Consider the following 23689-nt stretch of genomic DNA (forward strand, 5'->3'; position numbering starts at 1 on the left):
CACAGTGAATGTTCAACAGATTTAGTGGATATGCATCCAGAGGGGAAGTTACAGCAAGGGAAGTCTTCAAGAGCACCAGGTGTTCTACAGATGGTTCACATGGTATTAGCAGGTCCTTTTGCTTTCAGCCAGGGTCACTATATACTAACTTTCATTGATGACTTTTCAAGACACACTTGGGTCTATTTTCTTCATAGTAAGAATGAAGTGTTGGACAAGCTTCTAACCTTCAAGACTCATGTTAAAAAGAAATCTAGGAAAACCATAAAATTTCTAAGAATGGACAATGGAACCATGTATGTGAATAGAAGACTAAAAGAATTTTACAGACTTGAGGGCATCGATCTCTAGAATCTACCAGCATTCAGTCTGCATAAGACAGATGTTGCAGCATTAAGGATCTGCACTCTCAAATCTATGGAAATTTGCATGATACAAGCCAAGTCTCTAGATCCATCATTAGAAGTCAAAGCAATTAGTAGTGCCACTCACATTCTTAATCGATCTCATCATCCAGCCTTAGATGGCAAGACTCCTTTTGAGGCGTGGTACGGCAGAAAACCTATTGTGACACACTTTAGAGTCTTTGGCTGTCTTGCATGGGCAAAGATATCTTCCAAGGGATCCAAGGCATAGTCACCTCGACCTTGTACTTTCATTGGTTATGAAGATAGTGTGAAGGCGTACAGACTATTGGATACAAAGACACATCAAATTTTTGTGGAGAAGGATGTACACTTTGAGGAAAGTTCACCCAGCTTGTCCTCTAATCCTCTCCACACATCATATCATGTGGAAATTGATAGTGACACCAGCGATAGTGTTTCAATAGATTCAGACACATGGGGTTCTATTGACAATTTCAGCGAGAGATCACTACATCAGTTCAATCCACATGCATACATCACCATAGTGATAGGTCCAACACAGTAGGGTACATCTAGTCTTCCAAGTCTAGCTTCAGTGACAGATTTGGGGGATAGTATTGATGATCTGCCTCTTCTTCTTGATGCAAAAGCACCTTCTTCAGTTGTCATGAGGGCTCCATCCGACCCTCTTGTTCATTCTCTACATGATCGATCATTACAAGTTGAAGTGATTGTGTGGATACTTATGATCAGCAATTGCAGAAGGGTTCTTCATCAGTTAAGGAGACAATTAGGTCTTTAAGACAGGTTCTTCAGCCAGTTGAGCAAGTTTAAGAGACATCATTTATCCGTGGGATTCTTTCCATGCACAATGAAAGTGTCTCATTTGTACCTTTGGCATTGTTTCTTCCTAAGAGGAGGAACACCATTTTGCAGCCTTGGATCAACTTCTTCGTTAGAGCAGTCACTGGTAGGCATTCTTCTTTGGGGGGGGAGCCTATCTTGTCTCTCTTTCTCTTCTCATCATTCTCTTATGTATATACTAGATTTATGTTGTAATGGGGGGGTCTTGATTACTCCATCCATCCATACATTGTATGTGTTTTTCATCTCTCTTTTTGGGGGAGGGTTTTTCCCATGAGGTTTTCCCTCTTTCTCCACATTATGAGAGATTACATTTTTCATTATGTACATGGGTACCTAACATGGCCTAGTAGTCGGGACCCATTCTACATTGCATCCTAAATTTTGTAAACTTAAAGGCATTCCCCTAAGTTGCACTTAAGGGGGGGTGTTGGTGTAAATAAGTATTTACTATTCACACTTTACTTAAGTTTACTTATGTTAATGCATTATTTTATTATATTGCATTGTTTTATTATTTATTTAGGTGAGACACTTAGGAGTTTGTGTATTCTCATGGGTTGTAATGATGACAACACAGAAGTATGCAACTCTCTTTCAGCACATGGTGTCTACAACACTAGAGTTTGCATCATTCACTGAGTTGTCATGTTGACAACATAGTTATTTGCTCTCCTAATTTAGCACATGTTATCCATACCACTGATTTGTATGCTACACCATTGTAGGTTTATCCTCTCATCATCGCACTTACTTTCGTGCTTAATGGAGGATAACCCATATCTAGTGGACATGTGCCTAGTTGTATGACTTATCATATTGCTGAAGTCTATGTATTCTAGAAGCTCTTCAGAGGCCTTTATATAGGCACTCCTAGTGTACTCTTTGTATGGCATATATGGCATATTGAATGAATATATTGTCATTCTGATCATACTCTCTCTTTGGTCTACAGTTGTGCTTGTGTTTGAGTTCCTTTTTCTTGGGTGAATTCTGGCCTAAGCCAAATTCTTACATCCCCAATATTAAATAATTACATGAAATATTATCACAACGTTACAATACAACTCATCAAGTATATCCTGTGGGAATATTTACATGTTGCACGTCCATCTAGATGCAACATTACATAATAAAATAAAATAATACAATATAACAATATTATGCAATGTGTGCAACACCCATTATCTCAACACTTGGTTCATGTCTTTGTACTTGTGAGCCTTGATTGCTCAGCCTTTGGAGTGTCAGGGGTGTCAGCATTTACTAGTGGCATGTTGACTTGCAGAATCAACACACCTGAACTTTCTCCATTGCTGTGATCATCTTCGATGGTCACAATTTTAGTTTCTTTCTCTGTCTCTACTCCCTTGGTTAGTAACCCAAGAATGCTTTTCCAAAACAATTCATCCTACTATGCTACAGCTTCCATTTTATTCTATAAAATAAAATAAAAAACATTCTATATTACTTAGGAACAAATTTTCTCCTATACTTTACCAAAAAATATTTCCAATTGATCCTGGGATAGATCATGTATAACTCTGACTAAGGTGTTAGTCCTTATCTTTTTCTCTTCTTCTTGTGCCTGTTGCCATCTTCTTTCCAATCTCTCCCATGAGTCTTTGGGTATCCTCTTCTCAATTTCACTAGGGGCTATCTTCTGATTAGAAATCATGCCTACCATAGCCTCCTCACTTTTGGTTCTGTCAGTATTATCCTGTGTATCATATTTTACAAATCTAAAGTTGGATAATCCTGAAGATCTTAGATTTTCACATACCTCTTCAATAGACTTTGTGTGCACTTTGAGTGGTCGTATGACCAATCCCCTTCTCTTAGGTTTGGGGGCACTAGGCTCATTAGTCCCTACTACTTTTGTATCTTCTTCCTCTTCCTCATCACCACTGACCTTGTGTTATCTACAATGGTTCCTTTCCCTTGCCCAAGGTGCCTAGTTTAGCTTCCAGGTCTTCAATCATTATTTTCCTTTTATTCTCCTTAGAAGCTATCTTGATATTTATAGTTATTCTAGCCTTAGCTTCCTCATATTTTCCACAAGATTTACCCTTAGTGTTTATTTCTTCTTTCAATAGTACAACAATGTTTGCACTCACTAAATCACTATTAATTTTATAATCAAAACTTTGTAGCCAAGCCTTCCTTGTCTTTACTACCTGTACAAATGTGTTATTTGTATCTATAAGAAAACATGTCATTGTAATACCTTGTAACCAATTCTTCTAGTATCCTCATCCTCATCTTCATTCTTTGCTTGAATTCCTTAAAGTAAGCATCCATGACTTTCTTGAAATTTTGTCCTAATTCAGCAATGTATTTGTTTATCTATCTAGTTACTAGTTTGTTTTGTTCCCAAACAACATTACCAACACTAGGAAAATCTTTTTGGATATAAAAGAAAATACATGCAATGATAGATCCAAACTTACACATTGAATTCTTTGGTTTTTTGATAGATGACACATTCTCTATTAACTACAGTCCTTGTAGCTCGGCAAGACCATATTCATGATCTTTCATCACTATCTTCCATGCTTGATCCACTGCCATACATGACACACTGTTCAATTTTCTTGAATAATAAAATTTGTGAGCTATAATCCTTACAACAACTTCGATTAGTGGATCAGAAATGTTTGTAATGGACAGACATTGTCCATTCCACTCGGCACTTGTGCTTTCCTCAACTTCCTCTTGACTCAGGCATTGCACGGTTTTCTTCTTTTATAGGGTTGGGTAGACTGTAACACTATGAATCTTTTTCTTCGTGATCTCCATGGGTCCATTCTATGACCAATACTTCATATCATAGATTATCTTCAAAACAATTTTGATTCATTCAATCTTGAAATTCTTTGGAAATTTTAGGGCATGAGTTAACCCTTTCCTTTCAATGACTTTATTTACATCCTTTAATATTCGTTCATTACATAACTTCTCATATGCTTCTCTTATCTTATAGTCTCCCACTTCTTTGATCTTATACCTATAACAACTCCTAACATAATGGATCATAATAACTTTGGGTGGTATTATGGATAGTGTACCCATTGAATCTCCTTTCATTGAAATTTCTAGAATAACACCAAACTTTGGTGGAGGACAAGTGTCACTCTTCACCAATTAAATTTTACTAACCTCTTGGCTCATTCCAATGGTAGATGAAGTAGTCATATTCTATGTTAGGGCTTGAAGTCTTTTCTTTCTCTTCTAAATTACATGACACAATCCAGATCTTCACTTGTTCAAACTTCTCATCCAAATCGCTCTTGAAATCTTTTTCTAGTTGCTCAAATCGCTAAATTGCTATGTTCTCTTGAAATGTGTGTGCAAGGTATAAGACAATGTCTTCAAAATATGATATGTACCTTATTTTGATCAATTGAGGGTCTCCAATAATGTTGTATACTAAGATAGGTGGAGGCCAACTGTCTTGATTGATATTGGTGCCTTTGAACACGTCTTTGCTTTACAACTTAGTCTCTTTTGTATCACTCGGTCTCTACCATTTCACTTGGTCTCTCCCATTTTACTTAATCTCTATCATTTTACTTCTGAAGTACTCAGTCCATGTTGCAATGCTCAATCAATATAGACAATTTACTAACATTTGGCAACCCTCCATAAATATGTTCTTATGCATCCTTATATATGCAAATACGAACTTTGGCACATTTCATGTAAGGAACTTTTATACATGCAAATATGAACTTTGGCACATTTCATGTAAGGAACTGATGTATGATATATTAATTAAATATGCATCTCCGTACATACCTCTCTTGCTTAGTTTGAGATGACATGATCACCTTCTCTATTGGATTAGGTGACCTCAGCTCCATTTGCTCCACTATTTCCATCTTCTACTTTCTTTTTCCATTTTTTATTAATTTCCCTCTTAATTTTATCAATGTCTACTTTACCTTTACCTTTGTCTCTTGTTTGATTTGTTGAATGTACTTGAGTCCTACAATTCTTTCTTGTATGTCCAAACTTGTGACATTTGGAACATGCATTTTTAGGTGCATAATTCTTCCTTTGATTTGTCCAATGAGGTTTTGTCTGAGATCTGCACTCATAACTCTATGCCCATACTTCTAATAGTTGTAGCAATATCCTTCAAATCTAGGTGTAGTAGATGCATTCCTCATTTTTAACCTACACTCATGTATTTGATGTTCTTGTTTCTTGCAATAAAAATAGTAACCTATAAACTTAGGTTTAGGATTTTGCATAACATGTTTGCTTCAACAAATGTTTGTATTATGACCAAGTTTTCCATAGTGATAGCATGTTGATTTGTCCTTTGACTTTGCATTCCTTAGTTTTCCATTCCTCGATGATTCTCCTTACTTAGTGTATGAATGTCCTGACCCATCTGTACTGCTAGATGAATTCATAAGTTCTTCAAAGAACTTTATTGCCTCTTTTGGTTTTTTGAATCTCTCTATGGATTCTTTCTTAGTTTTTAGTTCATTCTTTAGTATGTCCTTCTGTGATTTGAGATTTGCAATTTCCACATCCCTATGGTTCAATTCCTAATTTGATTCATCATGTCTAGTTCTGTATTTGTGAGCTTGTACACATCTGATATCATTTCTTCAAGTCTGATAGCCATTACCATTTTGTCTTCCTCAACCATAGTCCTGTCTGCTTCAACTTTCTTCTTTTGTTCAGTCACTTCACATAATCTTACTTTTTGGATTTCATGTTCTCTTTTCAGTCCTCTTATTTATTCATTCAAGAGTTTGTTCTTTTCAAGTAGATCTATAGATGCTTTGTCATTTGTATTGATTTATTCAAATAGTCCTTTAGTCTCAACTTCTTCATATAAAAATTGTTTATCCTAGATAGCTAATTCCTTTCTTCTTTTCAAGGATTTCTTTAGATCCCATCTCACTTTCTCAAGTTTCTATAGTAGGACTTGGATGCTCATCACTTGATTTTTAGTAACCTTTTTCATTTTAAAAGCCTCCATCTCCAAGATCTAATCTCCAAGAAATTAAGCTTCTCTCTGAGAACCAATGCTCTGATACCAATTGTTGATTGATGGAGGTATAAATAGGATAAAAAGATACTGAGAAGGGGGGGAGGGGGATGAATCAGAATCTTAAGTACTTTTACTTTTCAACAATTCATTCACACATTCACCAGTTATCTTGTGCATGTAAAACTTGTAATAATAAACTTATTGCAACATATAAATATGATCTATCACATGCATGAAAATAAACACATAACACAATATTTTTTACCCAAAAACCCTCCAAGGTGAAGGTAAAACTAGGGTAGGGATGACACCCACAAATCTTCACTACTATAGTAATAAAGTTAACTTGTTAGGGTTACAATGTTTGATTATAATATATGATCTACCCTATGAGGGGTCTGCCCTGTTAAAAGCATTTGAGATTTCTAGGTCTCACCTTGTTAGAGGATTTAACACTTACAATAAAGTAAGGACTCTATTAGGAGATTTACAAAGATCTGTTAAGACTACTCTATTAAGAGATTTACCTTGATTCAAGTTGGTTAGAACTGATTTAGTACCTGAGTCTTGGTATGCTCTATAAGTTGATTTCAATTCTTCTCTTTGCTAAATAATCCTCTCTTCTGATATGATAATACTTTTCTCCCCCTTCACTGCTCTAATTAATTCACTTTCTCTGTTAAGAGATAACATAATGTTAGCATGAATGTTGATGATACTACATTGGGGGAGTATCCTAAACATTGGAGAGTATTGATATGTTGCATTTATGACTACACTTTTCATTGATGTCAACATAGCAATAAGTTTGTGAAGATTGGTAGAGTAGCAGACAAGGATCTTAGTTGTACAGACATGACTTTGAGTGTTTGGTGATGCACGTTGATGGACATGTTCAATATAGTGTCCTGATGATGAAATTTAATGCGTAACACATAAGTCGAAGATGTAAAAAAGTTGTACTTGATTTACTAAGAGCAGTACAAAGATAGAGTGCTTGGAAAACAGTTTCTGATGTTTGTATTATATCTTTCATCTGATATGTAATAAGAAGATGTATGGTCAGCCAGTGATAGAGGACAGTCTTATGGTGATGTTAGCAAGTGCATAGGTCCTGAAGTTGCACGTGTGAAGTTTTGTATATACTATGAGCTGACACTTCTATTGTAATTATAATTAATTAATTATCTTATTGTAATTCAAGGGATTATTGGATGCAAGTTTCATGATTTGGTTACAAGATCAAAAGGAGCATAAGTTTGGTTGACAGGATAGAGAAAGAGGAAGGAAGTACTATTAATTTCTATTATTCTGCAAGGAATAATACAAAGATCATTTGGACAGTGGGTTCATTGGTCTTTCCCTTGAAGCTATTTGGGAAGTGGGTCCAACTATCTTCCACAACTCATAACAAGGTTGGCACAACTCTTAATAGGGTTGGAATCTCCTAATAGGGATTCAAAGTCTCCTAACAGGAACTAATATGTACTAAATGTTGTTATAGACTCCTAATAGGGTCCATCCTCTAACAAGGAATATGTATATTAGTACATCATCTTGTGGGTACCATCCGCACTGGGGTTTTCCCTCTGATCAAGGGTTTCCCTAGTTAACATATCTGGTGTTATTGTGCATGAGTATCTTGTTGTGGTTTCTAATTATATTGCTCATGTGGTTAAGTTTGTTTAAGGTTGATATTTGTGATAATAGTTGGATAACTAATTCACCCCCTCCCCCACCCCCCACCCTCTCAGTTATATTGGTGAACAACTTTAGGAGATCAATGATGAATCTTTTTAGAAAGGATAGTCCTAAGTCTGATGGAGGAAATTTTGACACCCAGAAGATGGAGCTTCTTGGTGAGATATCAGAATTGTGTACAAAATTGAGCATTGAGTTTCTTGATCCATAATCCTTTTGTTGCATACAAAATAATAGAAGCACAAGTAAAGATAGATCTAGATTCAAAGAAGACATGAAGATCAAAAAAGGTATTGATCTGCTTATGAAAAGAGAGCCAAATGGTATGGAAATTTTTGTTTGTTGGACATGTAAAGAGTCTGGTCATTTTTCATCTAGATTTCCTAAGAGAGTAAGAAAATATAGAAATAGTTCTCTTTCTAATGAAGATGAAGAATTTAGAGCAAGTATGGAAAGATTCTTGAATGACTATGATGATAAAGATAATGAGCTTGAATTGGTTAATAAAGAGGAAGTAGTAGAAGAGATAGCTTTGGTAACTATTGTTGATCCAAAGGATAATCATGAAAATGTGGAAGTTATCATTGAGACTAACAATGATTTGTAGGATGGGAATCAGATTGAAGAGCAGACATCTAAGCCTAGAATAGAAGAAATAGTTGAGTTGACAACTCCTAGCAAAAGTATATCAAAGAATCACCCTCCTAAACATATCATTGGGAGTAGAAACACAAATTAGGTAAATGAAGAAGTATGTGAATTATGTTTGTTTTCTCAACTTGAACCTAAGAGTATAGTTGAAGCATGTAAAGTTGATCATCAAATTCAAGCAATGAAGGAAGAAGTATATCAGATCGATATTAAATCAACTTTATTCAATGGAGAACTTGAAGAAGAGGTATATATTGGGTAGCCTTAAGGTTTTCCTCTGATAGAAGAAAAAGATATGGTATGTAGAATAAAGAAAGCTCTATATGATCTGAAACAAGCACCCAGAACCTGATATGCAAGGTTGGACAATTATTTGGCAAAACTTGAATTTGCTAAAGGTATGACAGATAGTAACTTGTATTTGAAAGAAATTGAGAATGGTTTGCTGATAATAGTATTTTTTGTTGATGTCATCATATTTAGAGGTAACGATGAAGCAAGTGGTAAGTTTGTTGAAGAAATGAAGAATGAGTTTGAAATGAGTATGATAGGAGAAATGAATTTTTTCTTAGGATTGCAGATTGTGCAGAATAGTGATGGTATTTTTATCTCACAAGATAAGTACTTGAAAGATTTGTTTAAAAGATTTGGATTAGAAAATTGTAAGCTTTTTGGTACCTATGATAACTAGTCACAAGTTATTTGGTAAGGATGAGACACCTATAGTTGAGCAAAAGAAGTACAGATCTATGATTGGAGGTTTGCAATATATGACTCACACCAGACCAGATAGAGCAAATGCAGTTGGGATTTTAGATAGATTTCAAGTTGATCCTAAGGAGTATCATTATGCAGTAGTAAAGAGGACATTTAGATATTTGAAAGGAACATCTGACTATGGAAATTGGTATGATAGATCAAGTATTTTCACTCTATGTGCATATACTAATGCGGATTGGGCAGACAATATGGATGACAAAAAAAGCACCAGTGGTGGAGAATTTTTTCTTGGAGGAAGATTGGTTTCTTGGCTAAGCAAGAAACAAGATTATATTTCACAAAGTACAGCTAAGGAAAATTATGTAGTGGTAGCAAACAATTGTAATCATGTAACGTGGATGAAATAGATGTTGAAGGATATTAGAATTGAGTTTGTAGAACCTATTATCATTTACTGTGATAACACAAGTACAATGAGTATGTCTAAGAATCTTGTATTGCATTCTAAGACTAAGCATATATATATTAAGTATCATGTGCTGAGAGAGAAAGCAATAGAAAAAGAGATTAGATTGGAATTGTGAGTACTAAAGATCAGATTGTAGATATCTTTACGAAGCCCTTACCTAAAGATACATTTGAGTACTCGAGAGGTATGCTTGGGGTTATGCCCCTACCTAATTCAGAGTACATGATGCAATAAATGCATCAATCTAGTGGTATAGATCACTATTGTTAGATTGGACTGAATGCTAATGCTTCCTATATGGGAGAGTATCTATAATGAGTTGTCATTAAGGACTCTTGGTATTTGGTCTTGAACAATGTCTTTAGACACTTGAGCTAGTAGAAGACTTGGAGCAGTTAATTGACATAATGAGGCTTTTGTCATTGATGTCAATGGGGGAGAATATGCATGAAAAACATCTACTAAGTATGTATGGGGAGAGTGCATGGAAATCTCTACTTTATTAGGGAGATTTTAAAAGATTCATGTAACGAAGGAGGAATATCTTTATGGGGGAGATATGCAGCATAAGGAATTTATATGTATGGTGAGTTATTTACTGTGAACAACTATTGCCAATCCTAAAGCAGAAGAAGAGAGCAGTGTTCCATAGGATTTCAGATTTGATTCAAGAAGAGGATTTGAGAAGATGAGAACAACGGTAGCAGCAACAGAGTATTGGTTTGGTATTCATGGAACTTACATATTTTCCATCTATGTTGCCATCAATTCCAAAGGGGGAGATTTTTAGCATGAATGTTGATGATACTACATTGGGGGAGTATCCTAATCATTGGAGAGTATTGACATGTTGTATTCATGACTATGTTTGTCATTGATGTCAACATAGTAGTAAGTTTTTGAAGACTGACAAAGTAGCAGACATAGATCTTAGTTGTATGGACATAGTTTTGAGTGTCCGGTGATGCACATTCATGCACATGTTTAGTACAATGTCCCGATGATGAGGTTTAATGTGCAACACATAAGTCGAAGATGTACAAAAGTTGTACTTGATTTACTAAGAGCAGTATAAAGACAGAGTGTTGGGAAAGCAATTTCTGATGTTTGTATTATATCTTTCATCTGAGATGTAATAAGAAGATGCGCAGTCAGATAGTGAGAGAGGATAGTTTGATGGTGATTTCAGTAAGTGTGTAGGTCTTGAAGTCACATGCGTGAAGTTTTGTATATACTGTGAGCTGATAATGCTATTATAATTATAATTAATTAATTATCTTATTGTAATTAATTGGGAAAGCCTCAAGGCCGACTCAAGAAATTATTTTGAAGATATGGTATGAAGGAAAGATGCTTTCCTTGTTTGTAATGTGTTGTGATCATTTGTATGAAGTGCAAAGTGCAAAAAGGAGTAGAGTGTTTACCGAATGTGAGTAAGCGATCCAAGGGATTATTTGATGCAAGTTTTTTGATCTAGTTACAAGATCAGAAGGAGTAGAAGTCTGGTTGATAGGACAAAGAAAGAGGAAGGAGGTACTATTCATTTCTATTATTTTGCAAGGAATAATATTAGAGATCATTTGGACAGTGGGTTCATTGGTCTTGCCCTTGAAGTTGTTTGGGTATTGGGTCCAGTCGTCTTCCACAACTCCTAATAGGATTGGTATAACTCCTAACAAGGTTGGAATCTCTTAACAGGGATTCAAAGTCTCCTAACAAGGACTAATATGTACTAAATGTTGTTATAGACTCCTAACAGGGTCCATCATCTAACAAGGAATATTTATATACTACATCATCTTGTAGGTACCATCCCTACTGAGGTTTTCCCTTTGATCGAGGATTTTCCTAGTTAACATATCTGGTGTTATTGTGTATGAGTATCTTGTTGTGGTTTTTGATTATATTACTTATATGGTTAATTTTGTTTAAGGTTGATATTTATAATAATAGTTGGATAATAGATTCACCCCCCCCCCCCCCCCCCTCTCAGTTATATTGGTGGACTATATAATCTAACATAGAACACATTCATCGACTTTTGATTTGATCTTGATATTTCATTTCACCATTCGCATATTACTCCTTGTTCACATGCACACTCTTCTCTTCTCATCTCATTGCCACACCACTCCTCATTATGTGATATAGGTTAAGATCTTCTCTATTTAAAGAGTTTTGTAAAGAGTTTTCTAGATGCTTCCATAATTAGCCTTTCCATCTAAATCATTGATCACAAAACATAGGGATTTGTGATCCATGTCATTAATGCGTAAAAATCTATGTAACAACTTCTACATATATTAAATGTTCATTCCATGTCGACTTGAAAATGATTTACCTCAAAATATGTATTATTCCCGACTTTCATGTAAACTCTGCATTGCTCAACCTTTACTATTTTCTGATACTCAACATTGTTGTTGCTTGGTCTATATTGTGCTTGACACATACTATGTAACTCGACACTTGTATGATTGAAACTGCTTGGTCAATGTTGAGATCAACTTGTATAGAAAATACTCATTGACCATACACTTGCTCAACTCCTATAGAGCTCAATACATACTTAACTACATGATTCAACCTATATAGAGTAGTTTGGTCATAGTGATGATCGTCTGACTCTACCTTGTAAATGACTAAGTATTTGATACTAATAGACAACAATAGTTAGAGATATCAACACACCTCACTTGCTTCACAAGATTGAGGTTTAGCCTATCATACTATATTAGAAGGATTAGAAATGGTATCTGTAGACTCCTCTTACTAGCTACAAGCCCAAGATGGGGTACCACTAGTTTCTTCCCCATTTGCCCATGGTCACCACTCACAACCAATGTTGGCATTCAAAGTCCTCCTATAGGTCTTGGAGAATTCATTTTCTTACTACATGATCTACTATTATGGAGCTAGAGATTGCTCAACTTTACTGGTCTGTGCTCTTCCAAGACTTTCCTTTGGGGTCGTGGATCAAGCACATGGGTATTCTAGAGACTAAATGTCCTTTTTGTGGACATGCAAAAACCTTTATGCATATTTTATAGTTTTTCCAATGTGCTCAATAATGTTGGAGCAATATACATGATTTATTTTAGCCTTTTCAACCGAAATCCTTTTCTTGGCATATGGTTCTTTTGAGGGACTTACCTAGAATTCCCTCTAAGTTCTCCTAGATATGACATACTTTTAGGATGAAGATTCTTTTCACTCTTTGCAAGGATATAAATGTTGTTCTTTTCATTCACCACTTTTTAGATTTAAATTTTTCTATGTATACTAAAGCTTGCATATGTAATAACTTGACGATGCAGATTCATGTTCAACCCAACAAGGTGGCTCCAGAGGTGGCCTGTCTTTAGGATCTTTTGTAGCATTGGATAAAATGCCCTATGTACAATTACCAAAGTGTCACTAGACTACACTTTCGTTGACAACACTCTATCCCATGGTTGTCATTGTAGATGTAGCTCCTTCGTTTGTCGATCCTAGACTTTGAGGTCCCAGGCACCACGTCGCTCCTCTAGTGGAAGTCATGATGGATGCCATTGTTGCTCGACCTCTCTGTCACATCATGACTTTTATTGGTCCTCTACTACTTTGACTATGCCTCCTCCTTTTTTTTTTGGTCTACTCATGTTGATTCATACTAATTACTTTTTTATGAATAGTAAGTTGTTATTTCTGACCTTGGTGTCATGTGAACTCTCGCAAGATGATCCTATATCCTCTAACCTTTTTTTGTAAATATGTAACTTTATATTCTAACTTAATAGAGAATAAATATTCATCAAAAATATTATCATTAGTGAAAATTAATTAATTAATAGAACAAAATGATAATATTACATTGAAATTACAAGTGACTCAAGATTCAAGATATGTACTAATTTGAGAGTCCAATAAACTACTTTGTTATTATTAAAATAATAATGAGATGTTGATATTTCATGATTTCTCACCTCAAATGCAAAAGAATAATAAGGATGAGTGATCTGGCAAAGACATAAGCAGGGGTAAGCATTGGCATGAGCTTTGCAAGTGACTTCTACATGAAGAAAATGAACTGGTTTATGGTTCCTTCACCTTAATAATTATTAAAGAGTAAAGTCCACTAAGATAATTGAAAGGAGGGAGGGGTGAATCAACTATACATTTAAAACAACTCTCAATATCATTATTAATTTTAAAACATGCAATCAATAGATGCAACAACCATATAAAGACAATCATGCACAATAACATAATATATGTTAACTAGGGAAACCCATGATCACATAAAACACCAGTGAGAATGATGCCCACAAGATGACGTACTAATATAAAAGTTCCTTGTGAAAGGAGACCTTGTTAGGAGCCAGTAAAATACAATCAGTACATGTGAGTCACTATTAGGAGAGTTTGAATCTTTGTTAGAAGATTCCAACCCTGTTAGGAGTCATGTCAACCTTATTAGTAGTTGAAAGGAGGACAACTGAACCCAGTGTTCAAATAGCCTTAGACTGTCTTCACTAAATAATCTTTAGGATAATCTATCCAAGTTCTTGAATTGACTAAACAACAACTTCCTTGCCAATACAATTCCTTTGAAGCTCACAATACATCCTCGAAATCAATCTCTGCTCTAACCTTAGCCAAATTTGCAATCAAGTTCACACAATGATCTTCAATAGGAAGAAAATAAGTCCTATCCTCAACCCTAATTTCCCATAGGAATGATCCAAACTAATTAAGCACAAGAAAGCAATCAATGTAGAAATGGATCATGTAATGGAAAATAAGGAGAAAAGAGGTCCTATGGTCATCCTATTTGAGAAGTATGAGCTTAAATCTTAAAATAGATAAAAGACATACTAACCTTGAAGTAGGATAAATCAGGAAAATGTTAATTTACAGTGTCTGTGTACAGTTTTGAGGATCTTTGCAACCTATTTTGGATTGGAAATCTCGAGACAAAGTAAACCTAGAAAACTTTTGTCCTTTTGAAGGCAAGTCAACCCTGACCCTGATAGCGGGGCACAATCTTACCCTAGGGCATAATTGTACCCCAAAAAGTCAACCTTGACCTGCACTACTCTAACAAAATTTATGTTCGTGAATCCCACAAGTTTGATAAAAAGGGTATCCAAATCTACTCTCTAATTCATTATTCCACACTTATATCTGCAAGAAAAATGGTTTCATTGTTTGGATGAGAGGTTTGCCTTGGTAAAACCCCAGTTTGGAATCAACCTTAATAATAGAATTGAAATAAGGAATGCTACCAAGTAGTATAAGTAAATCTAACAATGAAGCTATGATATTCAATAGATATGCAATTGCATTTGAAATGTAAGCAATTATATTGATATGAAAGCTTGAACATAACATTAGTAAATGCAAATAAAAACCTCCATGATTGTATGCTTGAAATCCATCTTGATAGAAGAATGAATATATCTTGAAGGTGAACAAAGGATCTTGAAGGAAGATCACTGATGAGGCTAATTATTGCCTCATTTTATGATAATTTTAATACTTTGTTTTAATACCACCAAGACATTTGTGAACTTATGTTTACCTGAACTGATGATTAGAGTCCATAATAGAACCATTAACCTATCAGTAGATAATATGTCATATTTTGCCAATATTGTATATATAATGCAACATTTCATATAACCATCAGAATGTGTGTTCTTATATTTGGATTTAATTTGATTATGCTTATTTGCAAATATCTCTGCATTATAACTAACTTGTTAGCAAAGGAAGTTGAAGATGGTCAGAAGCATTCAAGGGGAACGTTGAAGATGGTCAACGGCATTCAAGGAGAAAATATTAAGGTTCAACCATGTTGGAGTGGAAGAAGTCATAATGGTACCAAGAGACACGGCCGCTACCAAGGAGGAGCTATGAAGAATTGCTATATTTTCTCTACATTTACTATTGTGTCAAATTAGTTGTCGAGACTTTATTACCTGTGTCGTGAACTATTATCTTTCCTTCTTTTTCTCTGACAGATTTTTAATTAGTTTGTTTGCTTTCTTGTTTTAGAATAAGTGTTAATTGTCTTTTTATAGGGATCAGATCAATAGTGTTAGGAGGTTAGAAGAAAGTTTATGAAAAGAAACTGTTGACTCTTGCAGTGAGTTGTTTTTACAGTTTTATGTATCATTCTCATGTAAGGAATTTTTGGAACATAATGAAATAGCTCTTGGTTTACATTTTGTGTTAGTAGATTAACAGAAGCCAACCAAGGGGGCCCACTTGGGAGGTGGATTAGATTAGAGTAGTATAGATTTGTTTTTAGTATTTCTAGTATTGTAAGTAGAAGTTATAAGTTCCTTCCTATAGCATCATACTTTGTGAGTGTTCCTGCAGCATTTGTAAGAACAATTATAGTAGATGAATTGAGTTCTTATATAAGTTAGTATTTAATTGTATTTCCAACATTCATTTCAGTGAAGTGTGTTAGTTTCCTATAGCACTAGTGTAGGTTCTTTCCTTGCATTTTACTTTCCTATAGCATAAGCATAATGACTCATTAAGAAACCTAGTGCACATATTGTGCCGACCATTTCAAGTATACATCCCTAGTTTGACAAATTAAATGCATCTCATGGTGAAGAAAATAGTCCTTAGATTGAATATACTATTCCTAAGTACAGCCTTGGGCATGATTATTATACACCTATTGTGAGGCAGATCATTTTTTGTGCCATTGCCAGGAATGGTGTCAAGCTGGGAGCATTCTTGAGTCATAGTTCTTAGTTGAATTTTTTTAGAAATTTGTAGTCCTAAAACTTTCTTCACTAGTGTGAAGAATTCAATTGCATGCATCGAAGAGGAAGACAACAAGATCAATATGGTAGATTTCTTCCACGGGAGTCTATTAATTTGAATGAAGAAATTGAACAACAAGAAGCTAAGTTGCCTTTTGAGGATGCAAGCCCTATTTTTCCTACAAAATAATCCTCAAGAGCAGAACCTATGGATATGAGTGGTCTTCAACATTTTGTAGAAATTTTGGCTAGTTTCCTTGATAGTACTGCTCCAAATCCACCAATTGTTAACAATCTAGTACCTAATGTTCCTTTTCAGCAACAACCTCATAATCTAATACCTCCAGTAATGGCACAACCTACTTTTCCATTTCCTCTTCCAAGCCTCGTAAATAATGCTAATCTCAAGAATATACCTACAGCTGCTCTTCTAAAGTTCTATGGCCTTGCAACTGAAGACCCTGATACTTTCTTGTTTGAGTTTGACATACTTTTTCGTAGCTTTGACTACAACACTGATGCCCATAAGCTCAAGTTGTTCCCAACAACATTAAAAGAATAATCTCTATGATGGTTCATGGGCTTAGGAGTCAATGCAGTAAGAAATTGGGATGAAATGCAAACTTTGTTTCTAGATAAATACAAAGAGTATTGCAAAGCATCTAGTTCAAGAGGAGATGACATCTTCGGGATATCACAAAAGGAGGAAGAAACATTGGAAGACTATGTTTCATGTTTCTTGTATACACTATAGAAGAACCCTCAGCATGTGTTGTCTGAGGATTCACAAAAGCTAGTCTTTTTGAGAGGTGTGCATGATAATTGTCTAGAAGCACTAGACCTGATGGGTGGTGGTGATGTATATCAATCTTCTGAGGATGACCTCAAGAAAATCTATCAAAACTATTCAAGGTCAACTATGAAGAAAGGTCGAGGACCTCATTCCATAGTCACTAAAGGAATTAGTTAGAGTATTTCAAAGCTCGAAATATCTAACCTATTGAAAGATTTCAAGCAGGACATCATAAATGATGTCACTATACATCTCAACACAATGACTATAAAGAAGAATTATGCCAAAGCTAAATCATGATTGGCCAAATATTGTCCTCATTGCCACAAATAGAAGCAAGACTACGCATGTAAACTAGTAGCCAACCTAGAGAACCAACATTTGTCGACTAAGTACATGAAGATAGATGGGGATAATGATTGGGTGTTCTTCATTGGTCAACGTCAACCATGGGCCTTGAGACAAGGTATGCCTCAAGATCCTCTAAAATTTTCAAATCCTTATAATAATCAATGGCAAAACCAAAGCTATCAGAATCCCTCCCAGTACTCCCAACCTTCTTGGCCAAACTAGTATAATAACCAGTAGCCAAACCAGTACATTCACCAATGGCAAAACTAGTAAAACAATCAATGGCAAAATCAATAGAACAATTGGCAACCACCGTAGGGAAATTGATAGCTTAATAATTAATGGAGGGGGTCTTCACAATGGTCTAATCAAAATCCTGGTAACCCACAACTCCTACCTCCAGTTCAACAACCTGCAATAATGCCACCTCCTACAAAAACTAATGTTAACCCTAAGCCAACTCAATTGCCTGCTCAGCCTCAGCCAAATCCAAAGAACAAGCAACAACAATAGCAAATGTGCACTACAGATAATCAACAATTCCCTACATATTCCTTAGAAGTATCTGATAAACATTTAAGATTAGGTAAAACTTTGCCTATACCAGAATACCTTATTATAACAGAAGTTGCAAATACTCCTGCAGCACCCCTTCCAGAAGTGATACTGCCAGATATCAACCTGCCAACAGATGTATCTAGCAAGACTACTGATCATACCGTAGTGAATCCTCCTTTTCCACATAGACTAGATAAAGAGAAATCTATACCCCAAAAGGAAGAGACATTTGACATTATTGAGCAGCTAAAAAACATGCATGTTCAAATTCCTCTATTTCAAACTATCAAAGATGTCCCTCTTTATAAAAAGGCTATTAAGGAAGCATGTCTTAAGGAGCTAGGGCAGAAGCAGAAAGACCCTAGAATAGTTCATGTTGTTGGGCAACTAGCAGATATCATGTTAGGGAAGGTAGTAACACCAAAGTATTCAAACACTGGTAGTCCAGTGGTTAACTTGATCATAAATGGACAGGCTATAAAAAATGCTTTAGTTGATCTTGGAGCAACAATTAGTGTAATGAGCAAAGATACAATGCATTAGTTATGCATAGAGGGATTAAGGACAACTCCCATAGTGTTACAACTTGTAGACAGTTCAACTGTCACTCCAGATGGTCTCATAGAAGATGTGATAGTGACTTTAGATTCATGGGAGTACCCTATTGATTTTCTTATCCTATCACCCAAAGTCAAACTTTCTAGCTATCTTGTCATATTAGGAAGACCCTAGTTAGCCACTACTAATGCCAAAATTAGTTGTAGATAAAGCAATATGACAATTTCAAATGGTCAAAACATAAGGAAGCTAGAGCTATATCCACCTGACTAACCCCAACTAGATTTGGGAGAACCTATTTAGCTCGATTTAGGAGATGAAGATGAAGAACTAAATTCTATAGCTCAGCTCATGATGTTGCATAAACAATCTTTTATGAAAATATAGGAAGAAGATGATATAGTACAAAGAATTCTCACCAATGAGTGTATAGTGGCCAAAGATATTGATGAAAGTTCTATCTTACAACTATGTACGTATGAAGACTGTGTTTATCTAGCAACTCCTAAAATAATTGACCAGCTATTGCCAAGAGAAGTATCTACAAGACCAGTACTAGAAGTGTCAATGGTGGAATTAACAACTACTGTGGAACTTTGCTCTGGTTATAATCTTCATGTAAACAATAAGTTGTCCATATCCCAATTGGAACTGTTAACCAGGCTCCTTAATCAGCATGAAAAAGCCTTTTCTTGGGATTATAAGGATATGGTAGGATTGAGTCCTAAAATCTACACCCATAGGATATACATGAATGAAGAAAGCTTGCCACTTCAACAACCTCAAAGGAGAATAAACCCAACATTGCATGAAATAGTTAAGACAGAGTTGCAGAAATTGTTGGATGCTAGATTTATCTATCCAATCTCTGATAGTAAATGGGTATCACCCTTAGTTATTGTACCTAAGAAAGGAGGGGCAAATCTGTGTAGACTATAGAGAATTAAATAATGCCACAAAAAAGGATCACTTTCCTTTACCTTTTATTGATCAGGTTTTGGATACTTTGGCTAGAAAGAAATACTTTTCATTTCTAGATGGATATAGTGGATACAACCAAATAAGAATTGCTCCAGAAGATCAGGAGAAGACCACATTTATGTCCTTGGGGTACTTATGCTTATTCTGTATTACCATTTGGTTTATGTAATGCACCTGCTACTTTCCAAAGAGTTGTAATCAACATCTTCGTTGATATATCACATGATTTCATGGAGATATACATAGATGACTTCACTACATTTGATGTCAAATTTGAGGAAGCTTTGAAGAACCTAGGGAAGGTACTCATCTGATTTGAAGAGCACAATCTGTCTCTCAATAGCGAGAAATGCTTCCTGATGATGTAGGAAGGAAAAGTATTGGGAATTTTTATCTCTAAAGCTAGAATCCAAGTAGACCCTACAAAAGTAGAGGTAATTCTCACACTCGCCACTCCTACAAAATAGAAAGAAGTCATATCTTTTTTAGGACATGCTGGTTATTATAGAAGATTCATTAAGGATTTTAGTCAGATAGCTAGTCTTCTTCATACCTTGCTTACCAAAGAGGCTGAATTTGCTTGGACAAAGGAATGTGACAACTCCTTTCAAAAGCTTAAATCATTGTTGACCGCTGCACCAATACTTAGGGGTCCTGATTGGACTTTTCCTTTTCACATACATACAAATGCTTCTAACTATGCCATAGGTGCAGTTCTAGGACAAAAATCCCAACATCTTGAAAATACAATCTACTATATTAGCAAGAGCCTTCATGGACCAGAGTTAAACTACACAGTGACTGAAAAAGAACTATTAGCAGTAGTTTATGCTCTGAACAAATTCTGGCATTACATAACTAGCTATCCCATATTTGTTCATACTGATCATGTAGAAATTAAATACCTCATGAACAAACTTGCTATTATAGGCAGGTTAACAAGATGGCTACTGTTGTTACAGGAATTTGATATCACCATCATTGATAAGTGTTGGAGAGCCAATGTGGTAGCTGATTATCTATCAAGAATCCACCATGATAAGAATGACACTACTCTGATAGATGATGCATTTCCAGATGAACATTTATTTCATATTACTATCCAAACTCCATGGTATGCAGACATTGCTAACTATATTGCAGCTAATAAAATGCTAGCACATTTCTCTTACAAGGAAAACGAGTTGCTCGTAGAGAAAAGTTTCCATTTCTCTTGGATTGATAATATCTTATTTTACATTGGACTTGATCAAGTTATGAGGAGATGTGTGAGGGAGGATGAGACATATGACATTCTACATGCCTATCATAATGAACCATGTGGAGGACTTCCCGCAACAATTTCAACAGCCAGCTTCAAATGAACAACAGGTAACCCTTCCTGCAACAGAAGGTGCTAACCTCCTACCTACAGCTCTTCAATGCTAATTTCTTCGAGCATGCCCATAATAAAAACTTTATGTCCACATAAAGTTCAAAAATTCTCCATTCACTTTCTAATTTCTTCTTTTCCAACTCATCTCATTTCTTTACCTACCACCCACCCACCTTTCACACCATCATTTTACAATGCTTTTAATAAACACCACCAGTTTTGCTGATGTATGCTATCACTATTGATATATTTTCCACCACCTTTTGGTATGTGCAATGATCAACTAATAGGTATAAGCTTTTCAAATCTTTATTCATTTATAGTACATAAATTTTGTTGCTTATATCTAGTATTGCATTATTTCTATTATTGCGACATTATGCCAGTTCCATACCTCGTATTAAGTATGACAAGTGTGGACACTTATCCATGTTTTGTAGGGGGCAGGGAAGGTTACTAATTCCCAATGACATTCCTATTTATTCATTAAGATTTTTCAAATCTTTATACTCCCTTTTATTGATTAAAACTCAATTGCTATAAGTATGCAAGTGTCTAGGTGTCATACCCTTATTCCTAAATGATTCCCTACTGTCACACTATGATGTGACCCAAATTTAATTTTCAAGTGATCCGAATTCAATTCTTAGACAATTTTCACATATCTATGATTTACTCTCATTAAACTACATTATTATTGCTCATGACAAATTTTTATGATATTAATTAGCTGAAAGAGTGTGAAATGTGAAAATGGGTCTGTAAAAAAAACAAAAGAAAGCCTAAATTCATAGGAGGGAAGAGGGAAATAGTGCAAGCAAAGTAGAGAGTGAAATTTTCAAGTAGAAATGGGTGGATAATTGAAGCAACAAGAACCGGTGGAGCATACTATTTTACTCTCAGACATAGAAGCAATGAGAAAGATTTAATGTGTGTGGCTGGTTAGGGTATTTCTTAAGCCTAACAGTGTTTGATGAAGAAGTAGCCACATAATTTACAATAATATTTAATGACAGAGAAGCTACTGTATGGGGATTGATGGTTGTTGCTATAAAAGAGTGAATAGCAAAAGTAACTGGGTTACCAATAGTAGGAGAACATTACCCTAATATGCATGATGCAAGATCAACTAGGGCTCAGTTTATCACACCAACTGATCCTCAACTAGATATAACCAAGAAGGGTTGCAAAAGGACATTTCTTCTGTCGCCATACAACAAACTGGTTATGCACATTGTCAGGTACCTCACCTGTGAAGGAAGATTCTCATATTTGCATGCACATCATTTTAAATTGCTCAGTTACATAAGGCACAATTATCTAGTAAATATTTCCAATTTCTTGGATAACATGTTATGCATTAGTGCTGAAGAAACCCAAAAGGGGAACGACAACTCTGTCACCCATCATGCCCTAATCAAATTGCTCATAAAGAGATCATTTAGGGATGCCTCTCCCATCTCATGGGTAGAATTTGTCCAAGCTAAAACCCTACAACCTCAGGTTGTCCTTAATAAACAACCCAGTGAAGAAAATGTAGCTCCCATTGATGAACCTATTGAGCAAAGCACTCAAGATGCTGAAGCTGGCAATGTACAAGAGAATGTACAAGAAAATGTGTCATTACCTGTTCAAGAGACTAAAATACCTACCTTTTCCTGAGCAAAGAGAAAATAGAAATTGCAAGAAGAGACCTCAGCTCTAGTAGTAGAAAAACCAAACCCTACAATCGCAAAGAAAAAGAAAATTAAGACGGGTCTTGCAGCAGTCACTCCTGCAGCAGAGACATTGAAAGGAAGTAGTTGGAAGAAGGCTATGATACCTAAGGAGATCCCTATGAGAAGAAGTCCTAGAATGAGGGACAAACTTCTAAAGTGTCAATAGAAGCTTAGTCTACTTTATCTAAACCATCCACTAAAGAATCCCTAGTATAAATTATTTTGGATGACTCTCCTCCTCACCCTGAAACTTCAAACATTCCTAAAAACCCTAATGAGGAATATAGGGTTGAAGTAAATGAAAATCAAAATGATTCCCCAATAGGAAAACAAGGTACTCCACGTTGTAAAGACACCAACCTAGTTCCCTACAAGCCAACATGGCTTATAAATTTCTTAGAGCAGTCGTGGAGGGAACAGAGGAAAAAGAAAAATAACTACGAAGAGGACAAGGGTTCCATTGCCTTGCAAAAACTTATTTTCCAATTGTATGGAAAACATATGCTTGCTGCAACCCTATGAAAAGAGGAGAGGAAGAAGATGAAGAAAGTCATAGTGTCCCAAGGTGAGGAAATTAGAGATTTGAAAGAGCAATTGACAAACCAAAAACAAAGGATGGATCATGCCCTCAAATTGGTTGATCAAGCACTTGCTTGCAAACCACCACCTCAGATTTATGCTATGTGTTTAAAGGAACAATTCATTTTATTCCAACTTATGCTAACCCTCAAGAACATAAATGCAAAATCCAAATTAGCTTAGGAATTCTATGGTTTATACCAGACTCTACCATCCTAGCAACAA

Source organism: Cupressus sempervirens, chromosome 1, assembly GCF_028749045.1.
Source record: "Cupressus sempervirens isolate cs-2001-9-10 chromosome 1, ASM2874904v1, whole genome shotgun sequence".
In the NCBI taxonomy this organism is placed as follows: Eukaryota; Viridiplantae; Streptophyta; class Pinopsida; order Cupressales; family Cupressaceae; genus Cupressus; species Cupressus sempervirens.